Source organism: Protopterus annectens, chromosome 5.part0, assembly GCF_019279795.1.
Source record: "Protopterus annectens isolate FY-2018-M chromosome 5.part0, PAN1.0, whole genome shotgun sequence".
In the NCBI taxonomy this organism is placed as follows: Eukaryota; Metazoa; Chordata; order Ceratodontiformes; family Protopteridae; genus Protopterus; species Protopterus annectens.
In genome coordinates, this window is record NC_056735.1 from 678,553,328 (window position 1) to 678,568,398 (window position 15,071).

The window sequence follows — 15,071 nt, forward strand, 5'->3', positions numbered from 1 at the left end:
TGGTACCACTCATTAACATATCAGTCCTCTAAATACCTACACAAGCAATCACAACACAAGACCTGTTACTGCAACACCTGCCTGACCTGCATGTAGTGGTTTTAGATGGCCTCACTGCTGTCATTCGGTGTTTATCCTGTGTATGTCCAGACATCATGTGCATGGCCTGTATATGTGTGTACTACTATGTTCACTCCATAATATCACGCCCTGGTGTGTCATGTGTATGTAATGCTCAGTACATGCCAGATATGCTGCTCAATCAGCCTATCTTGTGACAACTGTAATATATGGATACACTCCCTGGTGTTGACTAGTACTTCCCCAATGCATCTGTAGTGCTGCATACATGGGTTGTAGGTGACCTCTCTGCTGAATGTGATATTAAGGGTGTACCTGGTGTCTACCTTCCCTCTCAATGCCTGTTCCATGCTACAGACCATATTATACTCTCAGCTGTCCTGTGATTACATGCATGATAAGTATCCCTGGTGTGTACTGTGACAATCCATATCAATGTACTACACAATCCCAAAGGGAGGTATTGCTGTATGAACACCCCACAATCACACATGTGCATACATGGCCAGCCACACACACACACACATGCACACATGCATCCTAGATGCATCAACCTCCCTCCACTTCACCAGTGTGACCCTACAGACAAACTAACTACCCACCAGGATACATACACATACAGGTTAGGTTGCACAATGATAGTACACACAATACTCCTATTACCAATCTGTCAACATGCATAAAATGTGGTATCCAACAGCATGCAGTGCAGCTATAGTCAATCCATGCTAGCAACAGTATACATGTGTGTGATGCATGTGCTGTGTCACTAGGTGATGTCACTTCCCCTGGATACCACTGCACCCATGAACACAGTATTGCTGTGCACCTATTCTGCACCCTGCCATGTACTGTGCACCACACCTCACAGGTGCACAGCCCATTGCTGAATGTGTACTACTGTGTCAGTTATGTCGGCTTTAATGCTCACACCCCCTATGTTTTCCAGCAAAACATATCTGGGATGATATGTGGACAGATTTCATTTGTGAATGCCTGATGTCTGATTTACAGCTCTCAACATCAGGGGACCATGTATGACCAATCCAATACTCTTACACTGACAACCATCAGATCATACTTTGGCTATGGGGGGTGTCACACCATTATTGATATGATGCATCCATCCTTGATCTGCCATGGGACCGCATTACTGCATATCTTCACAGTACATGAGCCAGATATGTGACATATGTCCTGTACTTTCACATGCAGTGTCTACGGAATGTGTTAGGTGTGCGGATGCTGACCATGATGTATACACTCCATATGGACATATGTGTGCACACCCTTATCATGACAGTTCATCGCACCTCTTGTTGTGTGTACTACAGCAGTCACTACTCCTGGCAGGGGTATACCAGTGTGAGCCATCTGCATTTGCCAGTGTATGTTCAGTCTGACCTACACATGTCCCCCTAATCTGCATGATTGCAAGGTCTACACACGTGCATATCCCTTAGTGTTCACACACTGCTGTCACTATTGCTGTGTGGGTAGGGTTACGTCTGACACAGGTCCTGAACCTGACTATTTGCAGATACAGCCATTCTTAGCATCCTTAGGATCCCTGCTGCAGTGCACTGGTCTGTCATGCTGACACCCACCCCCTCCTTCAGCCTTTTTGCAGATGCATGACAAGTAAGCCCTACACATGTGTGTCACTTTGCAGTGTCCCATACACTAAACACCACATATTACAGCCTAGTCCCAGCTTATAATGTGGACACTGTAATGGCTTATGCCATAGTGCATCTCTGCAGCAGTTGCCATTGTCCTACAGGTTTATACACTGGTGTTGCACTGTATATGGTTGTTGTTCCATACATGTCCCTACTGTAGGCCATGTCTCCCACCATTATGCTACTCCCTTTGGACACATTCTGCAATAACAGGATGTTAGTTATCATGCAGGTCTCTGACATACCCTTCCAATACCCCATCATGGTCACCCCTGTGATGCCATGCATTTCACAGCAACAAGACGTGTACATGTACAGCATGCATTCTGGGTAGGTGTGTTAGATGTCTGCATGGAATATACCATTGCCATTACATGCCCAGTGTATTGGCAAGCATCTACATAAACCATGCTCACCAGCTACAGGCTGTTGCCTTGGTGGTATCCTGGAGGGACCTACATAAGAGGGTGAGAGATGCAAAGTCAGTGGCTACACCTGTGGCATTGCTGCAGGGTGGGTACATTTTCACAATACTACCACATATGGACATCTGTTTATCACTACTATACAGCAACAAAATATATCTATGACATGTCAGATATGCATGATCTACCTGTACCGATGCAGATGTATATGCAACAATGGTCTACTGATGTGCCATGTGGACTTATCTGCATGCTCCTCGGCTGGTGTGTGGGTGGCACCCACCTCCACAAAGTTGTCTGGTGATTGGTGACTGGCCAGATGGGCAGTTGCCATGAGGCTGGCCAGGAGCTCCTCTACACATGTCAGGGGGATGGATGGCATGCCCCACCTCCCGTGGTGAGGTGATCTCCCCGGACTGAAGCAGCATGCTGACGGCATTGTGAAGCAGGTTAGAACAATGATGCCGGACCTGCTCATAGCTGCAGTTGTTCAGTCCGACATCATTGACCCTGTGGATTAGGTCATTCCACAGGGCAGTCCGCTTCTGCTGATCATGGGCAGCCCAGCCAAACAAGAATGCATAGTACTGTATGAGTCCATTCAGCAGGATTTCATTTTCATCTGCAGTGTAGGCTGGAAGCCTTCCATGAGACATTGTGCCTGAAAGACATAAAGATGGACACAGGTGTGAGCAAGTCATGCAGCAAGGTTACCACAGTTCTTAATACACATCACTATCACCTCCCGCTATATCAGCGGCAACAAACTGTACACACAACTCAATAGGTATGGCTACAGCATACCTACCAGTGGGGCAGATATTGTACTGTACCACGCTTTGTACAATGTGTCTGTAGCCATGTTCCCTGTGTGGACAATATCATTGCTGGCTTGTTACAGCCTATTCACCTGAATGCCATTGTCAGGGCCACAATGGTTCCATATATGCCTGTGGTATGCTTGATATGTGTTTGCTGCACATCTGAATTTCTGTGTTATTGTGGTTATCTATGCATGCTGTTGGACATGTTCTGGGATTGTGTAGACTATTACTGCCGACATATGTTCTATAACTGTGAGACAATAGCATGTATATGTACTATTGACCAGCAGAACCACCTCTCCAAACTCATCTGCCCATGTTACCAGGCCACATCACATGTGTGACCCACCCTGGGGCCTCCTCATGTACTGGTCCAGCAATACCGTCAGGTGGAACCAACCCAGGGGATGTTGTCCCCCCTGGGGGCACACACAGACATGTTCCTGTCCCCTGAGGTCAGGTCCAGGGTCTGTTCCAAAATGGGCTCCACAGACACATGTTGGATGTGCTACATCACCTTGAGGCACCCAGTATACATTCACAGAGCCCACATGCTCCGCCTGCTCAGCCTCCAGGTGAGGCACCTTCAGGACATGGACTGCTGTTGTGAGTAGCAGTGCTTGGGAGGCTTGTTCCCATTGTGTCCATATTGGAGCCCATGGGGTGTCCACATTACAGACCACACACACCATCCAGCATATTTACTCACCACATGTGTCACATACCACTCCTGTAGACTGTCCTCTATATCTACCAACCCTGACAACCTCCGCACCTATACCCCGCCATACTTCGCCATATTCCCATTCCATACTTCACAGACAAGGGCAATGTAGTCCCAACAAGGGGTTTACATGTGACATACCCATCCATGTTGCACACATGACAGCTGTAGATATCTGTGTGTATTGCTATGTGTGCTGTTTCCTCGCACATAGCATGCAGCACTGTGGTAGTAATATAGGGGACATGTATTTACATACATATATGTTTGTGTGTGTGTTTTTGTATATATGTAGACATGTGCATATATGCAGATATATATATATATATATATATATATATATATATATATATATATATATATATATATATATATAGGAACACTATGAAAGCCTGAAACCGCACAATACCGACGCCCACAATACCGATGCCCAGAAGAACGCAACTTCAGAATCCCGATGGCGAATAATGGAGATTGCCACATAGTGCAAAAATGTAAGTTTGCCATTCTCCCAAGTGTAGTGCGATCTCGGACTAAGTATATTTAAATTACGGGGGTGTGGGGGGTGCAGGGGGGATTGCCCCCCTGCATACATATTGTTATTGATGGTTTTGGGGTTTTATTTTGTTGTTTTGTGGATTTCAGTATTTGTACTTTCGTTCTTCTGGGCATCGGTATTTTCAGTGTTGGTATTGTACGGTTTAGGGATTTAGTAGTGAATCTATATATATATATATATATATATATATATATATATATATATATATATATGTTATATATATATTATATATATATATATATATATATATATATATATATATATATATGATATTATATATATGTGTGTGTGTACCTATATGCATACCTATATGTGAGGTACATTCAGACATCAGGTCCACAATCTCACAACACCTTCCTGCACAGCTGCACTGTTCTGCCTTGCTACAACACAGACAGGTGCCACATATGGACACAGCCTGACATTAGGGGGGTATATGTAAGGCCAGATTACAGGTAACCCTATTACACACCTATGGGATTCCTGCATGCTACAATACAGGTTAACCTGAGTATCCTGCAAGAGGTGGGCTGTGGAACCCACGTGTCCATCATAATGGCATTACTTCTACCACCAGCTATTGACCATGTAATATACATACTTCCCATTACACAACACACACTATGATAGCTTACATCTTATCAGTCAGTGCTGCTCTGCACGGTTGATGGGTATGGCCCTCTACCCAAAGGGATGGACTCTATTGTCCTTAGCAGTTGTTCAGCTGAGCATCATTACAACAACAACACCTGAATGCACATATAAATCAGTCCACATCATCTATCCCATTATTATGGACCAAGTACTATGGTCAATTACATACATATATACTTCACATACTTGTTCTGGGACTGCAGACTCTTCTGCATGGTTTGGTTTATTTTTTTTTTGTGCCTTATATGCACACTCTCTCTCTCTCTCACTCACTCTCAGTCTCTCTCCAGTAAATGGAATGAGCTGCTTTGCATAGATTGCAGCATGGAATTTGTAGGTGATGCACATGATCAGGTGATGGCCTTTGCACCAATCGGTGTCTTCCACTTGCTACCTGCATGCAGCATGCTGTGTAGTACTTCCAATTATCACTGTCATGGCAACCAACTACTATAAATCCCTGCATCTTGTGGGTGTAGTCCCTTTACCTTTCCTGTATGATGGACATCTTCCTGTGTGTGGGCATCAGTGATACAGACAGCAGGTAGCAATACCTCTTAGAGGAGAACTTGCACACGCACACTCAGGCCAGCTCCATATTTGTAGGAGGCTCGAGAACTACAGACAGAGTGTGAGCAGTGTTGCTGTATGCATTATATAGCACTGGTGTTACAGGGTTTGTCTGTACATACTAGTTTAACTTGGAATGCAGTCTGTCTGCATAGCTCTCAATTGTGGGCCTATCTTCTTGATGGCCAGAGGTGTGCCTATTATGTTTTGTCTGTCCACAACACAGGTCTTGTGTCAGATATATCACTGGCAGTGTGTTTGTTGAGTACTATCAGTATGTGGCTACATCCATTTCTGTTTCTAAATTCATATTCCTGACTAAGGGTATGTTGCGGACTATCCTGTAACACCAGTGACTTGCTTAGTATATGACAACAGTTTTACACATATGGGCCTGTGTTCCAGCCTCTGTCTTCCACCTACATACCAGGCTTTGTACATATGACATGCTGTCAGAGGTTGTTATGCAGTGGGCTGTGAGTATGTCATGCTGCCATTCCTGCCATCAGTCCACTGCTGTTGTGTCTTCCACACATACTGTGGGGTTGGGGCCATATATGTGTGGGCTTTACCTACACAATACATGTGTGCCCTTATGCACTCCAGAGGCCAGCGTATGTAACAGTGGTATATGGCCCTGTATTATTGAGTCTGGGGGGGTGCACCATAACTAACATAGGCTGTTAAAACATGTGAGAGTATCAGGGATAAGCTGCCTTAAGGTATCTGGATGTACATTACCATACAATTCACCTTGGGTAAATGCAGGCCTACTGCCTCCTGCCATACAGACTGTTTTGTTTGTCAGTGTGATTGTGATGGTGTCAGTTATGCCTTGTTATGAAACAGATACATCCCATTGTGTCAGCTGAGATCTTTACCCCATATGGATTGTGTACAGAGTGTAGATAGATGCTGCTGCACTATACATCAACATTACTTACTGTTGATTGTTTGGTATCCTGTGGCCCAGTCTGTCTTTACTGTTGTACTACTTGAAGGCCTCAGCCTGGACAGCAAAACCTTTCCAGACTACTGTGCTAGTGTAAATGTTTCACAGTTGCATTACTCTGTTTATATGGATGTCAGTGTCTAAACAGCTATATGACATGGCATATACAACTGTAATAGTACACAAATAAAACTTTCCCATGTATCTAAACCTGTGTGTGGTGTTATATCCTTTGACCTCTCTGTGGGTATATGTTTCAGGCAACAATTGTCATTTGTGTGGGTGGCTCATACAGTGTCCAGTTGGTAAGGTGGTAACTGCAGGTATAGTGGCTGTTCCGTATTGTGTGCATCTTCTACATATATAACTTCCTATACATATCTCTGTGTGTGCATGTGTAGTTACATATATATATATATATATATATATATATATATATATATATATATATATATATATATATATATATATATATATATATATATATATATATATATATATATATATATATAGATATCTATATATATATATATATATATATATATGTATATCTGTATCTGCATATATGTGTCTGTGTATGTGTATCCTAGGGATGTTGATTGCTTCCACATTGTACATTCCCTATGGTAGCCAGACTGTACTGCATGATATGTTACTGATATCAGCCTGACAACATACAGGTGGGATGGAGTACTGTTAACATCTTGTGCCCATGTTGTGTCAGGTCCTGGTTATGGGATCTGCAACAGTTGGTAGTGTATTGCAGGGCAGACATGTTTTTTGTGTGGGGGGGTACTTATTCGTACAAGACGTATGTTGTTTGGGCCCCCTAAACCCCATTAATGGTGCATGTGGACATATATGTTTTTGTTATGTTCCCATTTTGTATCTACAGATGTATGTCTGTATATACCTATATATATATATATATATATATATATATATATATATATATATATATATATATATATATATATATATATATATATATATATATATATATATATATATATATATATATATTTATTGCTATATATATATATATATATATATATATATATATATATATATATGTAAAGATATATATCTATAGACGTATGCATATGTGTCTATAGATGTTTCTATATATATATATATATATATATATATATATATATATATGTGTCTACAGATATAGATATGTATATATCTATTTAGATATAAATATATGTAAACACACATACCTCTACATGTTTAAATACATTTCCTGTACTGTTGAATGACTGGGCTGGATTATATGTTTTTGAAAACATAAGAGTTATGTGTATTTGATATGGCTTAGTGGTAAATCACTTTGGCTATGGTCTGCAGGATCCTGGGTTCTAGCCTTGCAGATGCTGTTTACTTTGTTGCTGGGCAGAACACCGGCCCTTGGATACAGAGTGATTAAGGCACTTTTAAGCAGTTGTAAGCAGGTTTGCGTGGGTTTGGACAGAGGTAAGCACTGCTAACATCTGGTTGCAGTTTCTTATACTCAGTTAGCTTCTTAATTACTTAACCTGTCTAGGCTTTGCTTACCCCCGCGCAAACAGGCTTAAGCCCACTTACTGCTGCTTAAAGGTGCTTACTCCCGCTTACCCCCACACTAATTTCTTTAAAAGAAATGAAAAAAGGGTTGATAGGAAAGTGTTGAAAAAGGGGCACAAAGAGGAAAAGACAGTGGGGAAAATAGCTAGGGATGTACAGGAGGGTGTAGGGTAGGTCTATAGCTGCCCATTTTTTGTACAGCAACAGCTGTGCATATACACTGAATTTGGAGGTGGGTTTGGGCACTCAAACCCCTGAGAGGGGTGAGGACAACAATAATATGTTGTGATGTCAATTAGACCAGATTACATGTGTCCAGTGGACACGTGCATGAAATGGACATCTATGTATGGGGTGATATTTTTTTTTGGAACATATTGTCTTTTTTATTTCAGGTGAGAGTGGGATGTTGGGGAGGGATAGTAGGTATATTTGGGAGGTAGGTTAACAGACAAGACAAACAAGACACATACAGAGGTGGTATATGATACATGTGGGGGGTATGCACCTTGATGAAAGGGGTGTTGGGAAATTAAAAGCCCATGAGCCCCCTAGTGAAAACAGTGGGACTGAAATCCCCACCCATGGGCAGTCACCATTGCACCTTCACAGATGGCTGTGCTGGGGGCTGAGTCGGAGAGCCAGGCTGAACCTCTAGTTGTGACACACGGCCCTTGAGCTGGCGTAGAAGATCTCCAAACTGCTGAATGAGCTCTCTATGCACCACGACCCAGACCTGGCGACTGGTGACATCTTCCTCTCTGTACCCACTCCCAGAGGGGTGTGAGCCCCATCCCCTGAGGCAATTCCACCCAAAGGTGGTGCAGGACCAACAGACGAGGAGGTCCCAGGTTGGGCCCCAGATGTGCTGGTGCCCGGTGCCACAGCCAGCTGAGGTGGGACAGGTGGGTCCACTGGGACCCACATTCCCATACGTGCTATGGTGTTTATGGTGTATCAACATATGTGGTTTAGTAATAGTCAACACATTCCAGGGTTAGGTATAACAGCATCCATAGATATTCCCATTAACCCAGACACCAGATACGGAACAGTTGCATAGCAAACGGAACATATGCATATATGGGACCACAGTGCTAATAACAACAGCATGCAGATACATTGAAGGTACCATGCCACCAATGTTGGAGTATTTCAACATAGCACATGCATAGAAACAGATTTAAATAATTATCAACCAATAGGACATATGTCCCAACATAACAGTGAAGTCATCACATACCAGTTGAGGTGGGTATTTAGTTTATTATTGGAGATATGGTGGGGGGGAGGAGATGTCAATTAACAAGTAGTATAATCATGTAGCTTGCATTACTTTTCCTAGTCAGTGCTGTTATCTGTACCTTACAAGTATTGCTACACTACCATATTGCCTTAGGTTGGACAGTGATATGGCTGTTGTCATCTTTATACATGGACTGGTTTTACCTGCAGTATACACCTCTTCCCTGCTATACCTGTGGAGGAAATGTTTAACACTAACTGTTTCTACACATACTCCCATATTCCAGGTTGATGTTATGCACATAAATGTCCATCTCCTTTTGCACAGACTCTGGCCATGTCTTGACCACATGTAGGTGAACCAGGACATATGTAGACTATTGCCCTCTTCAACCTTTAGTGACTTACACCACTCTTACACAGGATTTCCTAGACAGTTATATTATGTAGCACAGTGTGGGTGACAGTAATCAGTGATACCTTATTATTCAGGGCAACTGCATCACTCACAATTCCATATAATACCAGAGTAAACAGTACCAGTACAGGGTATCAAGCTTTTATTTCTCGGCACAATGTTCGTATTCGACATACCTATGGTGGCAATGTTTGTTAGCACTACCTGAATGTTGCCACACAAAGTACCAGTTTTCACATTAGTATTATGCACACACATCTCACTCTGTTACTGTACACACTCTGATCGCAGCTTGACAACATAGGGGTGTAGGTAAGACATATTTGGCTTATTACTCTCATAATAGTTTCGGGAGTTGCTAGAGTAACAGGTTTGTTCTCATAGATGCGTGACAATCAGTTGTATTTCCTGTTTGCTGCCTAAACATTTGGGATCATCCCACTGACTTCCCAGGGGGGACAGGGTGACAGGCAGCAGATATGGGCCCATATACTGGACATTCTGGACTTATCTGTACAGTTGTAGGGTATGATTCTGTATGCAGCCTAATTCCACTCCCAGGATTCAGACCATGGCTGTGTCTGCTAAAACTAAAACTGTCCATCACAGTTCTGTGTGCTATGTAGATCTTGCTGTATATCCCCTATCTGCTTTCTGTCTTATAATTCTCCTGTGATTTTACATTCTGACCTTGTATTACAACAGTCTTATACAGGATTTCTTAGACAATTATATTATGTAGCACAGTGTGTGTGACAGTGATGAGTAATACCTTATTATTCAGAGCAAATGCATCAGTCACAATGCCATACAATACCAAAGTATACAGTGCCAGTACAGGGTATCATTCTTTTATTTCTGGGCACAGTGTTCGTATCTGACAGACCTGTGTGAGCAATGTTTGTTAGCACTACCTGAATGTTGCTACACACAGTAACAGATTCCACATTACTATTAAGCACATACATCTCACTCTGTTACTGTACACACTCTGGTCACAGCTTGACAACATGGGGGTATAAATGGGACATACGTGGCTTATTACTCTCATAAGATTTTGGGGAGTTGCTAGTGAGCCAACTTTGTTCTCATAGATGTGTGACGATCAGTTATATTTCCTGTTTTTCTGCCTATATGTCTGGGATCATCCCACTGATTTCCCAGTGGGACAGGGTGACAGGCAGCAGATATGGGCCAATTTACTGGGCATTCTGGACATATCTGTACAGTTGTGGGGTATGATTCTGCATGCAGACTACTACCACTTCCAGGATTCGAACCATGGCTGTGTGTGCTAAAAATTCAACAGTTCACGTCTCAGTTGCATGTGCTATTTGGATTTCGTTGTCTGTCTTTTCACTGTTTTCTGTCTATGTGTCTCTCAGTTGTACTAAATGACCTCTGGGGATTACACCAGTCATATACAGACATTCCTACACTTTTTATTTATGTTGCACAGAGTGGGTAACAGTGCTTAATACAACAGTACTATTAAGTGATTGCTAATCTACATTACCATATGATACCAGATTATACACATGCAGTCCAGCAGTTAGACCTTTACTGTCAGGCTATAATGATTTTATTTACATACAAACTATATGAGACTATTCCTGCAATATTCTCCGGTGTATGCTGTACTTGCCTTAAACAATACAGGTTTTATACTGTTAATTACCTTACTAATGCTTTTAGATTTATTTCCTATGACAGTACCTGCAAGAGTATTACTGACCTGCCTCACGTTGCAACCTCTGCAGGCGACAGCCATAGGCTTCCTGGTTCATGGCCCGCTCACTTGCCGCTGTGAAGGACATAAGCAGAATATTTAGCCATACCTATCCATAATATACATGAGCTGACAATTATTACACACATAGTGGAGTGATACTTACACACTGCGGAGACAGCCCCTGCCGTGCTAGCCTCTTGGATCCACTGATCCAAGAGATCCCCCTTACACTGCTTCAGGTCAGCATAGTGATGCCTGACCTGCTCACCAGTTCGGGTTATGCCAGTGGCACTGGTGAGGTGACGGGTGAGATGGTCCCAGGCTTCCGCCTTATATTGGGAACCTTGGTACTGGCCCTGCAGCAGTCTCTGCTCATGGTCATTGACAAGGAGTCCTGCCATGACTCTGGACTCCTGGATGCCCCAGTGCTGTGCTCGAAAGCGCACTCCCTCTCCCCTTTCTGACATGGTGCCTGCAAGGGGAGTCTACAACCAGTTATGAGATGTATTCCTGCCTGTTGAGTTTAACTAGGGCCGAATTCCCCCACTTTGCTGTGATTGGCCTTTTTTAAATGGCTAAGATATGGGCAAACTTGCTTCCCTAAGGTTGGCATTGTTTAAAAGGGGTATACCACTGGGCAAATTGAGTTAGCTGGCCTACATGCTGGTGCTGCAAGTGCGTTTATGTGTTTACACAGTTTGTAGATTGTGCATTAAAACTTTTTTTTAAACAAACCTTGTATATTCTGTTTTCTGAAGGACCTACAAGGTGGATTCTGGCCTACCACTCCAACTAAGCTGCCCTGTGCAATGCTTAGCATTGCTTAATATTTACTTTGCATTATATTTGCTTTTTGCCATTGGTTTATCATTCATTGCATCATATATATATATATATATATATATATATATATATATATATATATGTGTGTGTGTGTGTGTGTCTGGTATCCATGATTCATGTGTACGTACACTGTATGGGGTCCTTGTATTTAATAGGGGACTTCAACACTCTATTACAATTACACCTCACATCTGGGCTTACTTCTGTACTCTAGTTCACGTATTTATGTTATGTAGTAGGTTATAGAACAAATGACTATATACTAATTCCTTTCACATGTTCAGTTTTATTTTACTATAGTGAGGATTTGTTTGGTGATACTGCATTCATATGTATGGCTGCGATGGCTTGGTGGTTAACTACTGTGACTATAGTGTATAGGGTCCTGGGTTCAAGACCTGCAAGGCTGTTTATTTTGTTGCTGGGCAGAACTAGGGTCATTGGATGCAGAGTTATTAAGGCACTTTTAAGCAATTGTAAGTGGGTTTGCATGAGAGTAAGCACTGCTAACCTCCGGTTAATGATGCTTACAGAGAGTTAGCTTCAATATTGCTTAACCTGTGTGCGCATTGCTTACCCCCATGCAAACAGGCTTAAACCCGCTTAGTAGTGCTTACATATGCTTACTACTGCTTAATAGTGCTTACACTTGCTTACTAGTGCTTACTCCCACTTACAACTGCATTGATTTAGACAGTTATGTCTAATGGTTCTTGGGAAGGTGGGAGATTTGGAAGCTGTATGGAGTTATCATTCATTACACATTTTACTTTCCATTTGTATCCATGATTCCTGTGTACATATACTGTATGGGGCACATGCGATTATCTGTGGACTTTGAAACATTATGACACTGACACCTCACATCTGCATTTAATGCAGTACTCCAGTTCACAAATATATGTTATTAAGTAGGTTATGCAACTAAAATATTGGTCATAATGTGATTTGACATGGAAAATGGAATGTGCTGTAGTGGGTCTCGAACTAGGAATCCCTGCTCGTAAGGTGAATGCTCTGCCCTCTACACTATTGCTATACTACTTCATTTGCATATACCTTCCTCATTATCCTCTTCAGCCATTTAAGCTGCATTAGCCATAGCTAAGCGATGGGCAAACCCATGAACCTACTGTTAGATTTAATCGGATTCATAAACAAAAAATGGTATGTTTATTTTTTTGTATTTACTATTGCTGTTGTACATGTGGGGGGATGTTGCTGGGGGTATGTGGACAACTATGAGCAGTCTTGCTCATTCTTTTGGCCTTTCTGCTGTTTTTCATTGCAGTGTCATGTATATTCTGAGAGCTCTACTCTCAGACACGCCCCTGCGCTCTTACACGCTCTGTGTAAGATTAAGCGCTCAGGCAGCATGGCTTCATTAATATGCATGGTGCGCTGCTTTCCTGCTCCTAAACGTCCGCTTCCCTGCAGGATTAAGCTAGTCCTGCATGGAAGATTAGTAAATCCGTGTGTGTGTGTGTGTGTGTGTGTGTGTGTGTGTGTGTGTGTGTGTGTGTGTGTGTGTGTGTGTGTCTGTGCATGAGAGTGTGTGTGTGTGTGTGTGTGTGTGTGTGTGTGTGTGTGTGTGTGTGTGTGTGTGTGTGTGTGTGTGTGTGTGTGTGTGTGTGTGTGTGTGTGTGTGTGTGTGTGTGTGTGTGTGTGTGTGTGTGTGTGTGTGTGTGTGTGTAGTAGTAGTACTGGAGTTAGAGTTAAGTTTAGGATTAGTGTTGGGGATGAGGGTTTCTTGTTCAGTGTTAAAGTAAGGGATAAGGAATTGTTTATTATTATGATTAAAGTTGGAGTTAGGGTTAGGGTTAGGGTAAGGAAGCATGAGTAAAGGGGTCTGGACAGAGACATCATGCAGAAGTTAGTAGACATGCACTGCCCTTACATGTAATCAAGTAGGATGAGTGGACTGCATACCCTAGTGGACTTGATGGCTTATGTATCATTAGCCATTCTTGCTGCAGAAACTTTCAGTGTCTGGCAGGTGGCATGTCAGAAGTTTTGGAGGTATCAGATTTGTGATGCTATACCATTTCCTTATTAAGGAGCTGCAGTATTAGAAGGAATCTATATTAATTTTCAGTGACAGCAAAGAAGGAGATCATCACTTTGGGAGTATTCTATAACACAGAACTGATCTTTCTTTGCATTCTATAGTTTATGATGGAATAAATGAATGGAGCTATACCACATATCCTGTGCTGCCATTTTCCTTCATTCTACAGTATAGACTGATCCCATGAATGCAGGTAGCAGATGGCTGTATTGCAGGTGATGCTGGCTGTGCCCTGGAACCATGGCTGATGACTGCCATCATTATGCCTCAGATCGTAAGAGAGATGGCATATAACATTGCAGTTTCACAGGCATGGAATATTATCACACGTGTTCAGAAAGCTGAATGTCTGAGTCTTCTGCTTGGATACATTTGGTTGTGCATAGCAGTATGCACTGGTGACCTGCAGCAAGATATTTGGGGTGTATAGTATGTTAGACAGCATGGTATGATGAAAGCAGTTATGACATTGGGACAGTCTAGCATTGCCTGGCATTCCTGATGCTGCCATTGGTGGTATTCTAGCAGGGTACACTCTTTGGCCATGCAGTGTTGCAATGTCAGAACTGGAGGCATCCTGTTCAAAGGATGGTGACTCTTACCAATAGCATGTATGGGAACTGCTCTTAGTTTGTCATGTGGTGTTAAAGTAAAATATTGGCATCCACAACCCTGGCAATAGACACAAGAAGGTGTTCCTCAGTGTATGATTACAGCAGAGTGTTGTG